Source organism: Nicotiana attenuata, unplaced genomic scaffold (genome assembly GCF_001879085.1).
Source record: "Nicotiana attenuata strain UT unplaced genomic scaffold, NIATTr2, whole genome shotgun sequence".
Taxonomy (NCBI): Eukaryota; Viridiplantae; Streptophyta; class Magnoliopsida; order Solanales; family Solanaceae; genus Nicotiana; species Nicotiana attenuata.
This window is the reverse complement of record NW_017670375.1, coordinates 26001-48498: the sequence shown is the minus strand read 5'-3', so window position 1 is coordinate 48498 and position 22498 is coordinate 26001. Positions and strand designations below refer to the sequence as shown.

Here is a 22498-nt window from a genome sequence, read left to right as displayed (position 1 = left end):
GTTCATAGTTTTAGACGCTCATGACTTAGTGACACCCCGATGTTTGGGGCTAGCTTCCGTATTTTATATTAATTATATTTAGAGTTGATTTAGTTTATGAGAAATTCAAATATTGAAAATGTTTTCATTAAATTCTTACAATCGGTTTAGTTGTAATATTTTGGGAATAGGCTTGCCTTGTAACATGATAGGCGCCATCACGACCAAGGTTAGATTATTGGTCGTGACATCTTCATAATTGTCATTTAAGAGGGGCTTGATCCTAAGACCTTGCTCCCTAGATGTAACTATAAATAGTGAGCTCTGTTATTATTGTAAGAGGACGAATTTTCTGACAAGCATACACCATATTTTATCAAAAGCTCAGTAAAACTTTAGTTTCTTGATTATTTATATTGTCTTCACTGCCTCCAGAAGCTCTGCGGCCGGGACTAAGATGCCTGCCGTTTTACTTCAATTTCACGGCTAAGTCTTACATTTTTATCTGATCCATTTATTATTTTTGGATCAAATCAATTCACTTATCTATAAACCACGTATAAATTTAATTGCACAATTTTATGGGTAAACAATCTCTAGATTATTATTATCGTTATCATTCTAGACGACCCCTTTGTGCTTCTAGAAAGCTTGCATATTACTTCTTGATAGTGCTACAAAGGTTTATTTAATATTTTTTCCTCCAAAAACACGAGATGCGACTAAACTATAGTAACTTAAGGTTTTATAAAATTTTGAGATGCAAAGTTTTTAATTAATTTTATACTAAATTTCATTTAATGATTTTTTTCCAATCATTAATTTACGAGGCCCAAATTTTTCTAATCTAGTTTTAAGGGACAAAGTCATATTCATGTCCAATATCTTAAGAACTACTTATGCTTTATTCACTTATTATCTTTATTTGAAAGGTCAAACCGATTAACCTAATATGAAGATGTTCAAAGAGTAGAGATAAACAATCTCTATCCACCTTGATAAAAGAACTCAACTGATGCTCTTGTGTTACAATACAAAGACAGAAAACCCATTAGCTTAATTTGCAGAAAGCACCTTAAACCACAAGAAAAGATGTACATATTGTTCAAATTCCAGAGGAGATAGATACAAACTAAAGAATTTAAGTAGCCTTTGATCTATAACTATAGTTTTTCCAAGAATTGCTTATAACCAGCAAATGATTGTAAAAGCCACCATCCACTCCCTCCAACAAAGATGTCATATCATACCTTACGAGAACAAGAAGAGCCAGAGAAGCCTGAGAAAGAGCACGCCAGTGCATGTTCATGGCTAACAATAAGTATCGTGTTACATTTTTAAATCTCAATAAATGATCAGTTGAACATCCTTCTGATTGCTCCAAATAATGCCAGCAGAAGGAAGTAGGAGTCGTTGAAAACATTGGTGATATTGAATTTTAGTTTTTTTTTTTCCACTTGTTTTGTCCCGGCTAGTAAGAGGGTCTGGAGGTAAAATGATCCTATCCTATACGAAGGCCTATATACAAAAAAAGCACGAGACTCTAGACCAAATCCAAAGTCAACCTCAGAACGACCAATGGGTGACCTGTCACTTCCTGTACCTCTAACATCACCAACTTCCTCAGAATTACGTCGTTGAGATATCTTCATAATATCTTCTCCAATATCAAGATCGTCTTCCACCTTAATTTGCGTACCCCATCAGGGATATCTATTTCTGTTTCTTGAACGTTACTCTTAGGAGGCTTTGATGCCTCTTCCTGTACATATCCACGAAAATTGATTTTTGGAGGTTCTATCCTTGAGCAATACTTCAAGAAAATTGCTAATGCATCCCCGGTTATACACATTGTTCCTGTTATCTCCCCTATAACGAAAGTTCTCATATGTGGTCCGCAGAGATCATTAGTAACTAACACATGTCAAAATTCACGAGGAGAAAAAGATAAAAAGGTAATGATCTATATTCAAAAAGAAACAAAAGATGTTCTAAATAAAAACATAATTATTCTATAACATACTAATATCTAATAAATTATCTAACTATCATCACCACGAAATACAATCAGCTAGTAAAAGCTGTATGTTATCAGGAGAAAATCAATTTTCTTTCTCGAAAAACAATTGACATACAACCACTAAAAGCTGCTTAACTGTCAAGTAGTTTTTTGAAAGTGATATGATCACAAAAGGCAGTCATCCAATTCCATTTTCAACAGCATTTGCTCCTAAATAGATGTAAAGTTTGCTCTCCATATGAGCACACAGAGCACTCATCTTTGACTACGAATAGTTGTCTTAAACATCCCCCACCCCCCCCCCCCCCCAAAAAAAAAGGAGAAAAAATTCCTTGTTCAGGAATCCTATAAAATATAAGCAAAAGAAAACACACATGAGATGGAACAAACTTCGGCATTTGTTCTTTATAACTACATCGACAAGCTAGCCCTTATAAAGGATCTTTATGAACCTTCAACATAGACACAAAAACAACACACCGACAAATTAGCAAGGCAAAAAACAAAAAAAACTTAAACAGAATATTCAAGGAAATGCGTGTTTTACCTTTTAAAGTGGGTAATAATAAGTCTTAACTATAGATCATCTTCTTGAACAAAAATATTCTACTTCTTCCAATACAATTAACAGAATCATCTAATATTGTTCATATTTTTTGGAAATAACGACCCTTGAAAAATAACCAAAAAATGTAAATAAGAAAATTCAACAAAAGATTTGGCTCCATGATAGCAAATAGAGGGCAAATGGGAAGCAATAATGTAGCTATGTTCTAAGCATCTCCTAGTCATTTTCTAAAAACGATATTGTATTAAATTTTCCAATAACACCACGATAATAACAGAGCCATCTTTTAGGAATTAAAAATAATACTATGATAGTACCCAGCTGCACAACAGCAGATAAGAGTTAAATTATTGATAGTAAGGGTTTAAAATCAAACTAACCTGATTTGTACCTATGAGATACAAATGGAAGCCAGTTAGACCTCCAACAAACCACAGTGCAACAAAACAATAGGCCATTAATGCCACAAGTGCTGGTGATTCTTTGATAGCTTTCCAAATAGTTCCAGAATCGTCCATAAAAAGCTTCAGATACAAAGCTGATATGGAAAAGACGAAAACACAAAGGAAGGTTGTTGAAGAAACAAAGAGAAAGAAGCAACGATAATCCAGATGTACACCAAAAAAAGAGCAAACAAGAAATAAGTGTCTCAAAAGGATATCTAAACAGTAAACAACAATTACAGTAGAAGATAAGCTTCTCTTTTCCTAGAATTCTTATACACACATAAAAAAGAGAAAACTAATATAAATGTAGTAGGCAAAGCTCAATACATTTTTCTTTAGCCTGTTTCCTGATCCTTATCACGACCCAAATCGGTGGGACGTGTCGGATGCCTGAGTCTTACCTGTCGAACATCCTTAAGCATGTGTCTAGGATATAAACATGAATAACATACATGAGGGAAACCTATCCAAAAGACATATATACATATACATGCGAAATACAGTAGGCAAGCCGGCAATACTGCTATAGACAAGATACCCAAAACTGAAAGCCGACAAGGCCACATACTATCCAACTATAACTGTCTATAGACCTCTAATAGAAAATAAAGCTATAGAAGGACGGGACTGGCCACGTCATACCCATATATGTATACAAGAATATCGTACCAAAATCAAAAGCAGCTCCAGATCAAGTGGAGCACGCCAACTCTCGCTGATCAAGAATCCTAAGAAGGGGGGCCGCCAGCTTGCCTACTTGCACATGCTAGCATGAAACGCAGGCCCCGGGAAATAGGGCGTCAGTACAAATAATGTAATGAGTATGTAACGCATGAAAATCAGTTCATAAGAGACATAGATGAAACATGGAATAAGGAATTCCGCCTTTAAGTCTAAATAACTTTGCAAATCCTGAAATGGTTATAATATCATGCACGCGCGTGTAAATGTCGTGTCATGCATAGGTATAGGTGACATAACATCATCAAGCCTTTGAGGGCATCCCATCATATCATCTCGTCCACTATGGGCAAAATCATAAACATATACCAACTGATCTTTTGGTGGTGCGTATATAACGCTGTAACCTTTTCCCGTATCCCATATATATATATAGTGACATCTGGTCATGGGTCAATATACATGTATAAATGAATGAAATGCATAAAAATATGTTAATAAGATCAATATACCTTTCGGATAAACTTTTTCAACTACGTATTTTTCTAAGACCCATGAACAGAGGATGTAATAATAAGATACATGGGAATTCAAGAACATAGGCACCTCTAATACTTCTATGAATAGAGTCATTTATGGAAGTTGTGCATTTATTCGTTTCATTTGTATCATATGGATCATGCCGAAAATAAAGAAGGGATAGCCTTAACATACCTGAACCGATTCGCTTAGAATTTGCAATTTACGCTTTACAGAATCAACAACCAACATTATCTAATTTTGGTATGTAATTGTTCTACTCTTTGAAGAACTCACGACCAGCCACTATAAGAGATTCCACTTGATTTGTAATGTACACATGAATTCATTTATGAAGAACTCACGTTCTTAAGACTTAAATGGGCTCTCTTTCCTTAGATGAATATGTGACTAATGACTCATCTTCCTAAGACTTAAAATGGATCTCTTTCCTTAAATGAATAATGTGACTCACGTTACAAGATTTGCCCACATATCTTAATCTTGCCACCTATATATTGACTTAAGAGTCATACATGGGGATGGGGGTGCTGCCACGTGGGGGGAGGGTTAGTCTTATTGATACGGAATCTATCGAAAACATAGATAATGCAAAAATACACGAAATCAAAAAGATAGAAGATTAGGGTTTAAAATAGAGAAATACAAGAACCTAACTATGGACTAGTTAGACCCCTTGAATTTATTATGATAAACACTAATCGAGGAAGAACACTAATAAGAAACACAGATTAAGCTAAGTAAAGAATACAATCCAAAGCCCCTAAAAGATATATCAACTAGAACAATGAATTAACATTCATAAAGATAATCCAAGAGTATGAACATGAACTCACACATGAAAAACCTAACATAGATAATCTAAAAACATGGTAAATAAAGAGAAATAAAAGATACCCTAAACCTCTCAAGGTTTGGTCTTTGTTTATTTTTCACTTCTTCCTCTATAAAAGTAGACAAAGCTTTTCTCACCAATATATCTTCATTCCTCCTATATTCTCCATTAGAAAATTGTTGGATGTCGTGAACTCATTCAAGGTGGTCTCATGATCATGGTGAAAAAGTGGGTTGTTAATCATTCGAGGCTCTTGAGGTGGTATGGGTTGTGGAGAAGGGAGATTGTCCCTCCTTGGTGGTGCTTGAGGCATATGTTTTAGAGGTAGAGTTAATGGTGGTCTAGGTTGTGGTGAAGGTTGATAAAGTTGTAGTTGATGTACTTGTGGTGGTTGAAGTGTGGCTGGGGGTTGTAGTTGGTGTTGGCAGTGGGATGGTGGATAAGTGTAACAAGCATTGTAACAAGCATCAAAACACACAACTTGGCTTGGCATAGTAGAATCATCATAATCTCCCCTTGGACTAGAAGAATGACTTGTGAATTGATTTGCACTACAAACTCCATATCCAGTATCTTCCCTTGCCACCAATTTATCCTCAAAGTATTTAGGAATGAAGGAATGCCCCCTTCCATTTAGATCAACCACATACCTATTCCACTTTACATCAATTGAAAGATTATGATCAAGAAACGAAGGTTTTCCCAATCGTACATGGCAATAATTCATAGGGTATACATTACACCAAACCACATCTTTAAAGTCTCATTTGGTTATAGTAACCATCACACCTCTATCAACCGACTCACCCCAAAATTTATAATGCGATTCCCTTGGAATACAACTCAATCTCAATCATTCAACAAAGGAAGAAGCTATAAAGTTGGTCGCATAGTGAGTACTTATAGCAACCAAACAACCTTCATAGCCTTCTACATTCGCTAGATAATGCCTCAAATTTATCTTTCTCCCACTTTCATCATAAAAGATTTCAACACTTGGAGACGCACAATTAGTTTCATAAGAAGAAGTGCCATAACCATCCATACCTCCCTTATGACTCCTTGTACCTACAAAAGAAAACTTATAGCAAGAAAGTTGGTTAGTCAAAAATAGGACCTCACATTCACTCCCTTAGTGTTTCACGCAATATATATGTCACTCAACACTCGTGTTTACACTCAAAGGTCAAAGGCTTTTGTGACCTCGCACAATTGAACTCACCACTCTAGCCTTTTTCCACACAAGGGTATCTAAAAGTTCTCTTCATAACCAACGTTCTCAAATCAATCGAAGTAGGCAATCAAGTATCGGTTCGGAATGAAATTTATGCGACACCAATGAATACACAACTAAAAGCTAACGGACTTGAGCCAAACAATTCACAATGAAATTAAAAGAGAAAAGCACGAAAAAAATGGCACGAAATAAAATAAAGCACACAAAGAAACTAGAAATAAACTCAATATGAACTAATATCATGTTAATCTAGTTGAGAATTTAGTTTACTACAAATTGAGAAGAAAGAAAAGAAAAGAAACTACAAAACTAGACACTTTTCCAAATTTTGGTCATATTCTCAAAAACGGGCTATTTTTGTAAAACAGGTCAGATTCGCAAATCTAGACAAATTGATCATTAGGTTGCAGGCTGTTGGAATTCTTCTGAGCAACCAGTTGTGTAGAAACTAGACTTACACACCCAACTGAAGCCAATTTCCCCAAAGTTTCAAGCTCACAAAATTGTCCTCAGGTTGTTTCAAACCAAGCAGTAGCTGACCAAAGTTCAGCAGTGAAACACCCTCTAAATTCAACCCAAGACTGTAGCAAATCCTTCTGCCAACTGGTTTTCAAACTTCACAACTACTGCATATTTTCAAAGTTCAAATTCTGTAGATTTTCAACAGACAACTATTGGTCAAGAATGAAGTTAACCACCTCCAAAGATGTACAAAAACTGGTGCAAAGAACTGATCAGAAACAGTTACACAACTACAGGTTTCCAAAGGCTGTTTTAGACCAATTTAGGCTGCAGAAATTAACCTTCAAAATACTGCTGCAACTAAGTAAACTTGCAGCTCAAAACCTTTCCCAACTGTGCACATTCTGGATAGAATGCCTAAACTGAGCAAACTTTATCAGCACATATGTTGTCCTAAAACTGAAGCAGGTTCACTGTCAATCTTCTACCTTGCAGTTGGTGTAACTGATAGTTGAAACACTGCAGTGACTGCAGCTAACTGATGCAACAGTTACAACTCAAACAATACAGAGTTTTAGCTAGAAAAGGCAGAAACAACATCCTAACAATGTGAAAACATTGGAGAATTTTGATCAGGGATGCAACTAAAACAGGTTACTTCAGTTAAACCAATTTCCAACCAGTCTTGAAGATGAACACTGCAGTACAGGGAGAACCAAACTGTGGCAGAAGCACCAAGTTTCGAACTCAACCCATGATTTTCAACCCCCCACAGTAGAAAGTAAAAGTTTTCATTTCTGTTGCTGATTCTGGAATGTTCTTCACAACTGAACTGCGCAGAATTAGCAGTTTCTGGTGTGCCGAAGAGCGTGTATGCTACGCAACAGCTTCAGGAACTCAATTCCAGAAATTTGAAACTGTTCTTCAGAGTTCGTCGAGCTTCAACCGCAGAGACTTCGGTTCTCGATCAAATCCCCACAAAACAAACTCAAATAAGGATTACACCTTCCCAACAACAGTACGAACAAATCCCAGCAGCTAATTTGATTCAATTTTCACGAAATCAATGGAACCCAGATCATCGTCGTCTTCGAAGAATTGAGTTCAGAAATTCCGAACGAAACCCTATCGAACCAGTTCAATCAACACCAATAGGTAGCTTCAACTTTAAATAGCTTAAGAATCAAACCCCAGTGATTCAATTTATTCCATCATAACCGAATTCACTAGACCTAAGTTCTTCGGCTTCGATTCCGAAATTTTCAACCAACACCCTAGATATTCAGCTCCAAATTAACTCAATCTTCTAATTCGAGTCCACAATCAAGTTTCCGACAAATTTAAGCAACAAATATTCAAATTCGAGCCCTAATTTACATATTTCAAACACCCCAACTTCAGCTAGGGCTCAATCGATTTTCAACTCAAAATCAGTTGTGGAATCGAACTAATACCCAAGTAATCCAACGTTTTCAATTGATATCAATTAATTTTCAGTGGACTAAACAATTTTTTTTCGGTCTCACACTCGAGCAAAGAGAGAACAAGGACTCGATTTTTTTAGCACATTAAACACAAAACAGTGAACAACAATAACGGGTGAATAGTGATATTTCCATTTTTCGAATTTTTTATTTTTTTAAATTTTTTGATTTGTTGATAATCAAAACAAAGACCCAAGGATTGATAGAACAATCCAAAACCTCCGCTCTGATACCAAGATAATACGGAATCGTATCGAAAACACGGATAATGTAAAATACGTAGAATCTTAGCGTTTAAAATAGAGAAAGACAATAGTTAGACCCCTTGAATTCCTATAATAAACACTAATCTAAGAAGAACAAGAACAACTTACACGGATTAAGCTAAGCATAGAATGCAATTCAAAGCCCCTAGAAAATATATCAATCAGAACAATGAATTAACATTCAAATACAAAAGATAATCCAAGAGTAAACCTAACATAGATAATCTAGAAAACATGGTAAATAAAGAGAAATAAAAGATAACCTAAACCTCTCGAGCTTTTGATGACGAATTAATAAGTGAAGACCAAAACCTTGAGAGGTTTAGGGTATCTTTTATTTTTCTTTATTTACCATGTTTTCTAGATTATCTATGTTAGGTTTATCATGTATGAGTTCATGCTCATACTTTTGGATTATTTTTTGTATTTGAATGTTAATTTATTGTTCTAGTTGATATATCTTATAGGGACTTTGAATTGCATTCTATGCTTAGCTTGATCCATGTTAGTTGTTCTTGTTCTTCCTAGATAAGTGTTTACTGTAGGAATTCAAAGGATCTAACTAGTTCATTGTTAGGTTCTTGTCTTTCTCTATTTTAAACTCTAATCTTCTATCCTTTTTGATTCTGCGTATTTTGCATTATACGTGTTTTCGCTACGATTCCATATCACTTATCCAACCATTACTTAATTAAATAGTTAATCTCCCATTAACCAATAATTAACCAATTACCCACATAATTAAGAATTATCTCAAATTACTTAATATACTACTCACTTTTAATACATTTTACGTACCCTACTATCGTGGTCATGGGGTACCTTGTATAGTACTAGTCCATAAATACCGGATATTATTGCTCGGATCGTATTTTATCCCAAATCGACAACCTTTAACGAAACTCAATTCTTTAATTCGTTTACCCTTTATCCTTCACGACACTTACTTATCGCTTGTTGTAAATAGCATAAATATGTTAACCTCAAGATAATCTCATCCCCTAGTCTACGTCGATTAACTGAAGGCAAAACTTTAACGTACGAAAGTGCGAGATGTAACATTCTTCCCCCCTTAGAAACTTCGTCCTCGAATGTTTTAACTCCCCTGGATCTATATAAACTTTGGCGGAGTCGCCTTTGTAACAATCTATTACTAACTTTTCCTGTAGAAACTCAATAATTCAACGCCACATAGGACCACAATCATCAATAACGATAATGGCCTCACACGACCAATGACAATAACTAATACAAGAATCCATACATGTCACGACCCAAACCGATGGGACGCGACCGGTACCACGTGCCCTTACTCAACCGAGTACCAATATAACGTATCTTTCTCATTACATCAACATGGGTAAATGGGGTAGAAGGGCCGTATGGGTAACAAGAATAAAACATGAGAGAACAGTCTACATAAAACGACCCAACCTGATATACTAACTTATACATATGACGTACGGGCCTATAAGGCCAAAATAATCACTCGTACACTGAACATAAGCCGACAAGGCCATACAATCTTTCATATACATGACATATGTCTACAAGCCTCTTAAGAGTACATAAACATCATAAGGTCGGGACAGGGCCCCGACATACTAATCAATACATGTCTAAATCATACTAACCAAATAAGCAACTCCGGAGAAAATGGAGCGCACCAACATCTTTCGCTGAGTTGATAGCCTACTTGGAGGACTCTCAACCTATCTATCGGGACCTGCGGGCATGAAACGCAGCGTCCCCAGGCAAAAGGGACGTTCGTACAAATAATGTACTGAGTATGTAAGGAATGAAAATCAGTGAACAATAGACATGAGAAAAACATGGAGTAAAAGACTCAACATGTATATCTGAAAATCCTCGTGAATCATTTAATATTATAATGTGCGTATAAATGTCATACCATGCATGGGCATATGCGTTCATAACATCATCAAGCCTCTAAGGGCATCCCATCATATCATCTCGGTCACTGTGCGCAAATCATCAACGTATACTAACTGATCAGGTGGTGGTGCATATATACGCCGTAACCTTTTCCCATATCCCATATACATATGTACGTGTACATAACGCCATCTGGTCACGGGTCAATGTAAATGAACGAAGTGCATGAGAAGTACGTCAATAAAATCTTTCAGAGTGTCATAAGACCATTATGCCTATGATTAATATCTTGAAATAAACTTTTTCAACTTATGTTTATTCTAAGACCCATGAACAGAAGATGTAATAATAAGACACATGGGACTTCAAGAACATAGGGATCTAGCACTTCTATGAATAGACTCATTTATGGAAGTTGTGCATTTGCTCGTTTCGTTTGTATTATATGGATCATGCCAAAAGGAAAGAAGGGATAGCTGATAACTAGGGATTATGGTTCATTACACTCCTCCTTACTTGAGTTTTGATTAAAATTGTGTACAAAAGAGTCCCAAAGGCTTACATGTTGTACTTGTTTGCAGGGTTTGGTCAAAAAGGTGACAATTAGTCAAAATCATCTCAAAAAGGAGTGAAACATGCACAAGTACCAAGAACAAGTCCAAGCATAGTGCAACAGATCCTCTACGACCGCATTCCATTTAGTTCGGTCTGCAGTGAGGAGATTCAGAGAGGTGTTTATTCCTGAAACTCAAGCAATGCGGCCGCAAAGCAGTTTGTGCGGATCGCAATGGTCTCACCGCGGCCGCAATCGATATTGTGCGGTCCGCAAAGAAGGAGTTCAGAGAATTGGGACTTGGGAGAGTTAATGCCACTGCGATCCGTCGTCGTTTTTGTGCGGACCGCATTAAAGCCACCGCGGCCGCGGTGGCCAACTTCAGAGACTGCAGAGCCAAGCCAAAAAGCTTCAGTGCGGTTCGCGATGCATTTTGTGCGGACCGCACTACCTCGTCGGGGGTATTTTTGTCCAGAAAATTCGGCCTAGTATAAATACTTTCTTTTCACATTTTTTGGTCATATTTTGTAATCTGACATTTTTAGACCCATTAGCTAAGGTTGTGGCTCAACCTTAGTGTGGGTATTTGATGGGTCTTGAGTTTTAAGGCTAGAATGTGTATGGGTGTTTGATATTTGGACTAATTTATGTTTTCCATGTTGAATTAGTGGTTGCAAACACTAATTTGTGCCTTTATGACTTGAGTTCTTCTTGAGAAAGAGAACGTGAGTCTAGGAAAATTGGTCCAACAAGGAATTGGGGCGTATTCAAGAGATTGATAGCCCCAATTAAAGGGTTAAACCTAGATATAGTAATACCCGGCTTGAACCTCAAATGCTTGCTCAATTATAATACCCAATTGGTCTTGAGAAAGTCAATTAGGGCAAAATCACTCCAACTATCAAGAGGTATAGAGTGAGAAGTTTCGTGCATTGGTTATATCGTAATCCCCATCATAACAATCTTGCTTTATACTTGAGAATCCGTCAAATATCCACCTAGGAGAAAGTCACTTCCCTAGTGCCTCTTTAACCAATTAGATAACCTATCAAGTATTTCACTCTTAGCTTAATTTAGCATCTTGTTAGCATAATATTAGAAGTAATCAAAACACCAACTATGATTGGAAGTGCAGTTAAGAGTACTTCACATTGCTAGTTTGGATAGGAAACCAACTCCAACTTCTAGCTCCCTGCGGATTCGATCCCGACCTATTCGGGTAAAAGCTGCATCGACCGCTCTCGCCACTCTATAGTGGTGCAGAGTTGGCACCGATCACTTTTTAGCGCAGTTGCTGGGGAGCTAACGGTTTTGGCTATCTATCTAAATAGTTTTGTATATTGCTTTTCTTTCCTTCTGTGATACTAATCTTTGTTTGACGCCAATTCAGGTACAAAATGGCGGCAAATAACAACAATGACCCTCTTGGTAATGTGATCCCAGGGGAGGAGGTTGATGACAATGGTGAGGATGAGGTACCTTTTGTGCCTCAAGGACAACGGAGAGGCCGCCAGGCCAATGCTAATGCCAATGACAATATTCCAGAACCTCGCCCGCCACCTCCAAGAGTGGCTCCTCGGGTGCTTCCCAACCAAGGGTATGCCAGTGCAATTGTCCCACCCGGGATCCGGGCGGGCAATTTTTGAATTACCAATGTGATGCTGACTTTGTTGGAGCAACGAGGATATTTCACGGGTGCTCCCGATCAAAATGCCTACAAGCACCTCAAGGGTTTTGTTGATACAGGTTGGGGGAGCAAGCAAACCAACGTGTTCGAGGATGCCTTGCAGTTGAGACTCTTCCATTTCTCTCTTCGGGGGAAGGCACTAGACTGGTTGGAGAGACTCCCCAATCATTCCATCCATACCTGGGATGAGTTGGCGGATAAGTTCATTGCAAAGTTTTTCTCACCGGGGCGCATGGCAACTTTGAGGGATGAAATCTTAGCTTTCAAACAAGAGCCCAACGAACCACTACATGAGATTTGGGAGCAATATCGGACCATGGTTAAGGAATGCCCTAACAATGATATGACCGAGCCGATGATACAACAAACATTCTACCGGGGCATTAACACAACAAATCAGTGCATAGTGAACTAATTAGCTGGGGGCAACTTCATGAACACGCCCTATGAACAAGCTTCTGAGATTTTGGATGAGATGGCGGACAATTCTTCCGCTTGGCAAAGTAGAGCAAATGTGCCATAGGGTGACCCCACGGTCATTCATTTGCACAAAGAGCTCCATGATCATGGGCAGGCAATAGTAGAACTGACAACAACTTTGAACCAGCTAGCAAAGGCACAGTTACAACAGGTTCAAGCTCAGCGACAAGTGAATGCTAATGGAGGGTGTCAATATGTTGGTGAACAAAAGAAGACAAAAGAGGGCAGCAAAACCAAGGGAATTCGGATCAATACAACCAAGATAGTGGTGGGTTCCAAGATAACGGGTATGAAGAGCAGAATGAAAAAGTGCAATACGTGAATAATTATCAAGGCCAAAGGGGCAATTCTTCCAACCAGAACAACAATCAGAACAATCAAGGAAACTGGGGTAACAACAACAACTGGGGTGGAAACAACAATCGGGGTGGTTGGAACATTAACAATCAGGGAAATAGGGGGCAAGGCTTTCAAAGGCCCCCAATGTATCAACAACTGTGTAATCCACCTCCTTTTCCATCCCAAGGTCCTAGTTCATCCAACAATGAAATGGGGAGAATCGAAATGATGTTTGAACAGATGATGAAAAAGCACGCTGACTTCAATGCTCAATTGGCATCCCACAATACCTCAATCCGAAATTTGGAGGTTCAGCTAGGCCAAATCTCACAGTCTTTGAATACTCGCCCTAAAGGGGCTCTACCTAGTGATACGGTAGTCAACCCGAAGGGTGGGAACAATATCGGTCATGCAATGGCGGTTACAACAAGAAGTGGGCGAGGCAGTGATGTAAATGCCTCCAAACAAAAAGAAATTGTGAATGATGATGTTGAGTTGCAAGAAGATGAGATCCCTTTGGTGGTTGAAAATGTGATTGATAAGAACATGAATGAAGAAGTGAGGATTGATATCAAAGAAACCGAGGTGGAAACACAAAATGACGTGAACCCGTCTAGGGAACACGTAATAGACATGCCGAGGCCGGTTGTGCCTAAAGCCAAGGCACCTTTGCCTAGGCCACCTCCACCTTATCCTCAAAGGCTAGAAAAGCAGAAAAATGAGAATCAGTTCAAGAAATTCATTGACATGATGAAGAGCTTATCCATTAATGTGCCTTTCGTGGAGGCTCTAGAACAAATGCCGGGTTATGCTAAATTTATGAAAGATTTGGTGACGAAGAAAAGATCCATGGATTGTGAAACTATCAAGATGACCCACCAAGTTAGTGCTATAGTACATTCAATGGCTCCGAAGTTGGAGGATCCCGGTGCTTTCACAATTCCTTGCACCATTGGGAGTGCAGACTTTGCTAAAGCTCTATGTGATTTGGGGGAAAGTATCAACTTGATGCCCTACTCAGTTTTCAAGACTTTGGGTATTGGGCAACCGAGGCCGACTCCCATGAGATTGCAAATGGCGGATAGATCAATGAAGCGACCATTAGGTATTATTGATGATGTTCTTATCCGGGTTGACAAATTTATCTTGCTAGCTGATTTTGTGATTCTTGACTGTGAGGTCGATTTTGAGGTGCCTATAATCTTGGGAAGACCTTTCCTTGCAACCGGGAAGGCTTTGGGTGATGTGGAAACAGGGGAACTCACTTTCCGAGTGGGTGATGGAAAAGTGGTCTTTCATGTGTGTAAGTCAATAAAGTAGCCCAACTGTACCGAAGTGTGCTCATTTGTAGATCTTGTCACGGAAGTGATAATTGATGATACTAGTGCAATGATCAATGTGGAGGACCCTCTAGAGGCGGTGTTGTTGAATATTGATGTAAATAAGGATGAAGGCCGTGTGGAGTGTGTCAAGCTTTACATGGAATGGGTTCTTACTCTTATGAACCTCGGAAGCTATCCTTGGATCTTGAGAATAGGAAGACTCAACCAACAAAGCCCTCAATCGAGGAACCTCCAGTGTTGGAGTTGAAGCCGTTGCCTCCACACCTCAGGTATGAATTCTTAGGCCCTAGTTCAACTTTGCCAGTTATTCTTTTCTCTTGTCTTACTAACGTGCAGGTAGATGCCACATTGGCGGTGCTCAAAAAGCGGAAGAAGGAAATTGGATGGACTTTAGCTGATATTCAGGGAATAAGCCCCGCATTCGGTATGCACAAGATTATTCTTGAAGATGATGCAAAACCCTCCTTGGAACATCAAAGGAGGTTGAACGAGGCAATGCAAGAAGTTGTGAAAAAGGAGGTGATCAAGTGGTTAGATGCCGGGGTTGTGTACCCCATCTCTGGCAGTTCTTGGACTTCGCCGGTGCAATGTGTGCCGAAGAAGGGTGGTATGACCTTGGTGACCAATGCTCAAAATGAACTAATTCCAACCCGGACAATCACTGGATGGAGGGTGTGCATGGACTACCGCAAGCTGAACAAAGTGACCCGCAATGATCAGTTTCCATTGCCTTTCCTTGACCAGATACTTGATCGACTTGCTGGGCGTGCCTTCTACTGTTTCTTGGATGGGTGATGTTCTAAATGTCAATACCACATAAGAGGGGGGGGGGTGATTTGTGTGGTACCCAATTTTCGCTTATCTAAACTATAGAAGGACCTGGTTCTTTTAGGTGTTCCAACTACTGCTATTTGCGGAATAATAAATACAGAAAATAAAGAACACAAAGATTTTTACGTGAAAAACACCTGGCTCAAAAGGTGAAAAAACCACGACCTACTACTCAGTAGGATTTTCCCAAACTTCCACTAAAATCACTGAGCCAAAACAACATTTACAAAACTCTTTGTAAACCTAAGGATTAACTCTAATCCCGTTGTAGCAACCAGCCTCTAACTGTTGCGTCAACTTCAAGTTAATTCTAACTTGAATACTCAAATTACCTATTACAATTGCTTCTAAATAAAGCTGAAAGGTACAATATGAAAACACCTACTACAATTGAACTAGAAATAAAGAAAGACACATAAAACTCTTTATGGAGCTGGTTCTTCAATCTGGTTCATGTAGCTTCAGGTTTTCACACTTGAATCACACACGAACTGCTTGCAAAAAGCCTTGCTATTTTGCTCTCAATTCACGTTTAACTTCTGCATTTTTGTGCAACAATATAATGTGAGAACATCCTGCAATTTATAGAGTTAGTAGATGAAGAAATAACTAGAGTTCTGATGCAACTCTTCCTTGGTGGAAGAGTTCTAGTTGATTTCAACTTCTAACTCCTTCCCTATCTTGGATAATGTTCTCTTTGATTTAGGAGTCCTTCTCCTTATCAATTATGCAACCATTTTGATCAGGAGGTATTAAATATACCAAGTTAAGCTTATCTCCTTCACATGCATCCCACATGCTCGAATTTGCTCGTTTTTGTGCACCTGAGGGATGGACCAGCAGGATGGACCTGGTTCATGTCTGAGTTCCTTTGTCAGTCTTCAAAACTAACCTTTACTTGGGCCAACAAATTCTCCCTTTTTGATGATGACAAACTCTGTGCTTTTCATACACTTAAGCCCTATTTCAACTTAGCTCAACATCAACACAATGTTAGAAATATTTTTCCTTTTTATCACTTATCATCAAGGACCAGGTACATTAGGTTATAAACATCACTGTTCAAAGTGTAAAGCACAACCTTTTTCCCCCTTTTGGCATCATCGAAAAGTTGCATAAAATGTAAGATAACCAGATTTTAAAGCTTACTCATGGCCACTAGAGCTACTTCAAATGCAAACATGGATTAATCATCATAGATCAAACTAAGAATTTCAACCATCAAAGAAATATAAACAAACAGTTAGAGCAAAAATAGCGAACTTCATTGATGATTGATAAGATTCTACCACAAAGCATAAGAAGAAGTAAAAATACTGAAAACATGAGCAAAAGAAACAAAACGTCCCGAACTGGGTCACTGGTTAATCTACACTAGGCTAGGATTTAAGGCTTGGAAGAGGTAGGGGCTGGGTTATTTGCTTGGAGAAGTTTCAGCATGTCTTGAAGAATTCCATCATTCTTCTCCTTTTCCCTTGCAAGTTCAGCTCTGAGAACATCTCTCTCAGATTGTACCTCAACCAATCGTGTCTTCAGCCTTGCTATCTCAGCATCCTTTGCCTTACTCTCCTGTAATAGAGCTCTAACCTTGCTATTGATAGGAGTCCTTTTCGATGAACCAGGTTCATTTGTGGCATTGACCTCATAATCGCAAGCAAGCAGAGTATTAACCCCACTTCTTCATAGGTACCTTGAAATGTGCAAGCACAGTTGTGAGAATGAAACCATAGGGAATGGCATGAGTTTTGGTGCCATTGATAACTCTATCAGTAGGTCCGCGAGGGTTTCCTGTTCAGATGGAACAGGTTCATCTATATTTTTCCCAAGTTGAACCAACCCCTCAGCAGCTTCGCCAGACCCCATTCCCCCCGTCGTTTTTGCTCACACTCTATTCTATTTCAGTAAATTCCTCTCCCCAAATAACCATTGCACTAGTTTCTTTTGTTAGACCAACATGAGCGGGTAAAGAATCAACCACTCTTGTACCTTTCCCCTCACAGTACTCCTAGCACCCTTGATCTCCTTTTTGTTTCCCTTTTTATTGTTACCACCAACTTCTCCAGATTCTTTAGTCTCAACACCTGCTATAGATCCTACCAGCACAAATCTATTCTCCAAATATGCAGCAACTTGAGAAATTGTCTCAGGAGTAACTTTAGAATCAGAAGATACCTGTTCAGTTTCGGAAGACCTACTTTCTTCCCCCTTAGTAGCAGACTTAAACGAATCTTCAGATTTCTAGGATTCTTCTTCCCTACCTGCTTTCAATTGCTTGTTTATTTTCTTGATTTGCTCTCCTTCAGCGACAATCTTACGAGCCATCATCTTTACTCTACTTTTCTTAGAGATTGATGTTGTAGAAGGTGTGGAAGTGGTTTCCTGTGGTGGTGATGAAGGATTTTCAGAGGTGTTTGACATATCTGGGCTAGGGTATGGAAGAGAAGAGAATTAGATTGTGTTTGGAAGATGAAAGAAGAATGAGAGTTTTTGACGACTTGAGAGAGATGAAGTAAGGAATACACTAAAGCTGATCAATATACAGAGGAATAATTGATGGGGTAACTACAACTTTTTAGACTCTTCAAAGTTTAATTAAACTGAAATTTAGTTTTGAAGAGACGTTGGAGTGTATCCCTAGAATCTAGATACTTCCATTCGGTTGGGACTCTTTTGAATAAGACTGGTTCACTTGTAACGGATAAGTCCAAAAGTAGTTTGGTATTTGGTAGGACTCTGCTCATGATCCAAATATAGTTATTTCAAATTATGCAGAGTGTAGAAAACATACCGTTTTATCTTGACGAACCAGGTTCTTCACTAATAATTCTCTTGTGTGAGTCTAAATTTGCCAAAATAGAGAAAATATCATTAGTGATTAATGAGTCATTTTAACACATGACACAAGAGTATACTATGGAAAGTATGAGACTGATCAAGATTTAATCTAATTATACAATTTACTGACTTTCTAACCAAAATTTATTTTTCATTTAACCTTGAACTGGTCCTTTTAGGTGATCTTAATCATCCCTAATTCCAACCTGTTCTTCTCAAAGTGATCTCTACTTAAGGCTTTTGTGAAGATGTCAGCAATTTGCTTGTCAGTAGCACAAAATTCCACAGTAGCCAAGCTTTTCTCATAGTTGTCCCTCAAAAAAATGGTGCCTAACATCTATGTGCTTAGTTCTCTTATGATGAACCGATTTCTTTGTCATACTAATAGCACTAGTGTTATCACAAAGAATAGGGATGCAACCACATTAATTCCAAAGTTCAATTATTGCTGTTTGATCCACAGCAATTGAGCACAACATGAAGCAGCAACAACATACTCCGCTTCAGCAGTAGATAAGGCCACTGAATTTTGCTTTTTGGTAGCCCATGACACAAGACATGAACCAAGGAAGTGTGCCATACCTGAGTTGCTCTTTCTATCCACAAGGAAACCTGCATAATCAGCGTCAGCATATCCCACTAGGTTAAAATTACTACCTTTTGGATACCAAAGGCAAAGGTCAGTGGTGCCTTTCAAGTATCTCAATATTCTCTTGACTACAGTCAAGTGGGACTTCTTTGGATTTTCTTGAAATCGAGCACAAAGACCTATACTGAAAACAATGCCAGGTCTACTAGAAGTAAGATACAAAGGAGAACCAATCATTCCCCTATACAACTTCTGATCAACAGATGAACCAGGTTCATCTATATCCAATTTCGTGGATGTTGCAATAGGAGCGTCAATTTCTTTGGATATTCCTTCCTGGTTTTGTTACTGAGGAATATGTTCATGGACAGGTTCCCTCGAGGTTTGAGGATCAGTTCCTCTCTAGTCAGTTCCCCCTGTCATGTTGCCATGGGTGGAAGGACCTGTTCCATTACCTGTTCCTTCCTGTGATGCATCTTCAGGCTGGTATGTGGTTTCACCATTTGAATTTTTTTATCAGCCCAATATCTTCATTACTTGTTCTTGCCTCAGAAAGAATAATTTTTTGTTTTAAAAAAAAATAACATATAACTTTTTTCTACACACATAGTTCTTTTACTGTATATCTTATAAGCTTTACTGTGTGAAGAATATCCCAAGAATACTCCCTCATCACTTCTGGGATCATACTTACCTAGGGAGTCTTTGCCATTATTGTGCACAAAGCACTTGCATCTGAATGCCCTAAGATGGGATATATTTAGCTTTCCCCCTTTAAGTGACTCATAGGGAATCTTCTTAACAAGAGGTCCAGTCATGCAACTATTTATGATGTAGCATGCAAAAATTCAGCAAATTTAGCATTTTCAAATTCAGTTCCATGATAAGAACTAATTGATACAAGTTGATTACCTAGTTGTTTCTGAGTTTTTTTTTAACAAAAGAAGTAAACATGTCAAATGCTTCATCTTTATATGTTAAAAACAATGTCCAAGTAAATCTAGAGTAATCATCAACAAGCACTATCACATATCTTTTACCACCTCTGCTTAATGTTCTCATTGGACCACAGAGATCCATATGGACCAGTTCCATCGTTCTGGTGGTGCCTACCACTTTCTTGCATTTAAAAGAGGATCTTACCTGCTTCCCCCTTGCACAAGCCTCACAAACTTTGTCTTCCTTGAACTTGATGTTAGGCAGCCCAATCACCAGATCCTTGGAGACTAATTTGTTGAGTTGACTCAGACTTGCATGTCCAAGTCTCTTGTGCCAAAGGAGGGGATCATTGTACAACACACTTAAGCAAGTGCGTTCATTTTCTGAAAGTGTGGACAAATCTACAATGTATGTATTGTTTACTCTTTTTCCCTGCAAAACAATCTTGTCAGCGGTAAGATTAATCACAAAACATTTGGTAGAGGTGATTACTACCAAGTTACCTCTATCACATAATTGTGATACACAGATTAGACTGTACTTTAGGCCATCTATCAAGTAGACATTCTCAATAGAGTGAGAATCAGTCTTACCTACCTTTCCAACCCCAATGATCTCATCTTTCTTCCCATTTCTAAAGGAGACATTACCTCCTTTGAGGTCCTCAAGTGAAAGGAACTGGTTCTTGCTTCCTCTCATATGCTTTGAACAGCCACTATCCATGTACCATATTTGGCTGCTCCCCTTCACTTGGACCCGAAAAAGGAAATCAGGGGTTAGTCTTAGGAACCCAAACTAGCTTGGGTCCCTTTCTATAGGCAAAAGGGTGAATCGGATTCTTTTTAGCCCAACCTGGCAGTCTATTTTTCTCTTGAATAAATTCTTTATTCTTTTGACTAGCCTTTTCTTTTGCAATACATTCACTTTTATAATGACCAGTTTTACCACAGCGTGTACAAATTATATTCTCAGGAAGTGTGAGGTACTTGCTTTTGGGATCCCACTTAGGTGCAGGGGTCCCGTAGCCAAGTCCTCTCTTATTGCTACTATGGTGTTCATGTAGCCATGAAAGTGCATCGGAGGACCTATTCCATTTACAAGTTCTGTCTAGCTCGTGCTTAACCTTGCCTAGATCCTCCTTAAGGACTCTTATCTGCTCATCTCTTTTGTACAACTCGTCTTTCCTTTTTCCTAGGTTTTCTTCTAATGTGAGTTGTGTGTGATCAGCTTTCTATTTACCTGTTCCTAATTTCAGTTTTAGATTTTCAGATCTTAGCTCTAGGACATTGGTGTTAAGTTCATGAACCTGGTTCTTTAACTCAGCATTTTTACTATCACTTTCACTAGCCCTAAGTTCCAGATTTTTGCACTTAGCTTTCAAAATCACACACTCCTTAGACAACAGTTCCTTTTCATTGTTTAGATCCTCAGATTCATCAATGAAATCCAGGAGTAACTCAGATAGACTTTTTTTAGACAAAAATTTAATCTTGTCTTTGAGATGAATTATACTTACCTCCGATTCCTCATCGGATTCTCTAATTGCCATGAGTGCTTGTTCGTCTCCATCTTCATCCTCTGAGTCCTCTTCTGAGCTTTCTCCCCACGTAGCAACCATAGCCTTTGTTGATCCTTTGTTCTTCTTGGGTTAAACCTGTTCCTTCTTCTTGTTCCTTCGTTCAGTTCTTTCCTTCTTCCATTCAATTTCCCATTGAGGGTAGTTTTTGATGTGGTGATCAGTCTTCCCACACTTGTAACACCCCTCATTGGTTTGTTTTTCAGGAACCCTTGGTTTGCTGTAGCTTCCACTTCTTGAAGGACCCTTTCCTCTCATTAAGTACTTCTGAGGCCCTTTGTGATCATGGTCATTTCATTCTCCTCTAGATCAACACCTTCAATGATTCTGAATGCTAGGCTCCTTTTCTTCTTGGGTGCATCCATCTTCATGGTTTGCCTTCTAAGTTCATAGGCAGTGAGATTTCCAATTAGCTCATCCAACTTAAGAGTGGCAATGTTCTTTGATTCCTGAATAGCTGTGATTTTGCTTTCCCAAGAGAGTGGCAGAACCCTTGTCAAAATCTTCTCAACTTTATCTTCTTCAAGAATAACCCTTCCAAGAGATTTAAGTTCACTTGTTAGTGTTGTGAACCTTGTGTACATCTCCTGGATGGTTTCTCCTTCCTTCATGGTGAAATTCTCATATTGAGAATATAGCAGTGTTCCTCTTGATCTCTTTACTTGAGGAGTTCCTTCATGAGCCACTTGTAAAGTGTCCCATATCTCCTTAGCAGTGGTGCAACTTTGAATCCTGCTGTACTCGTCTGGTCTTAGTCCACACACAAGCCATTTGTTGGCCTTGGCATTCTTTTCCCATTTCTTCAAATCTTCAGCAGTGCAGTCAGCTCTTGTCTTTGGCACGTCCACTCCTTTAGCATTCTTCTTTGTACTAGCCAGGGGACCATCAGTGACTATGTCCCAGAGTTCATAG

The 22498-nt window shown here is 38.6% G+C and overlaps 1 pseudogene across 1 annotated transcript; it reads right to left on the bottom strand.

Annotated features, from left to right (window-relative positions):
• Positions 1-1160: 1160 nt before the first annotated feature.
• Positions 1161-21579, bottom strand: LOC109238562 (annotated as a pseudogene). The gene is made up of 9 exons (XR_002069758.1): positions 21527-21579; positions 7427-7655; positions 7257-7306; positions 7121-7172; positions 7005-7023; positions 6769-6909; positions 5988-6137; positions 2949-3228; positions 1161-1875 (listed from the first exon to the last, which is right to left on the bottom strand). The product of XR_002069758.1 is annotated as an uncharacterized LOC109238562 (transcript).
• Positions 21580-22498: the final 919 nt, after the last annotated feature.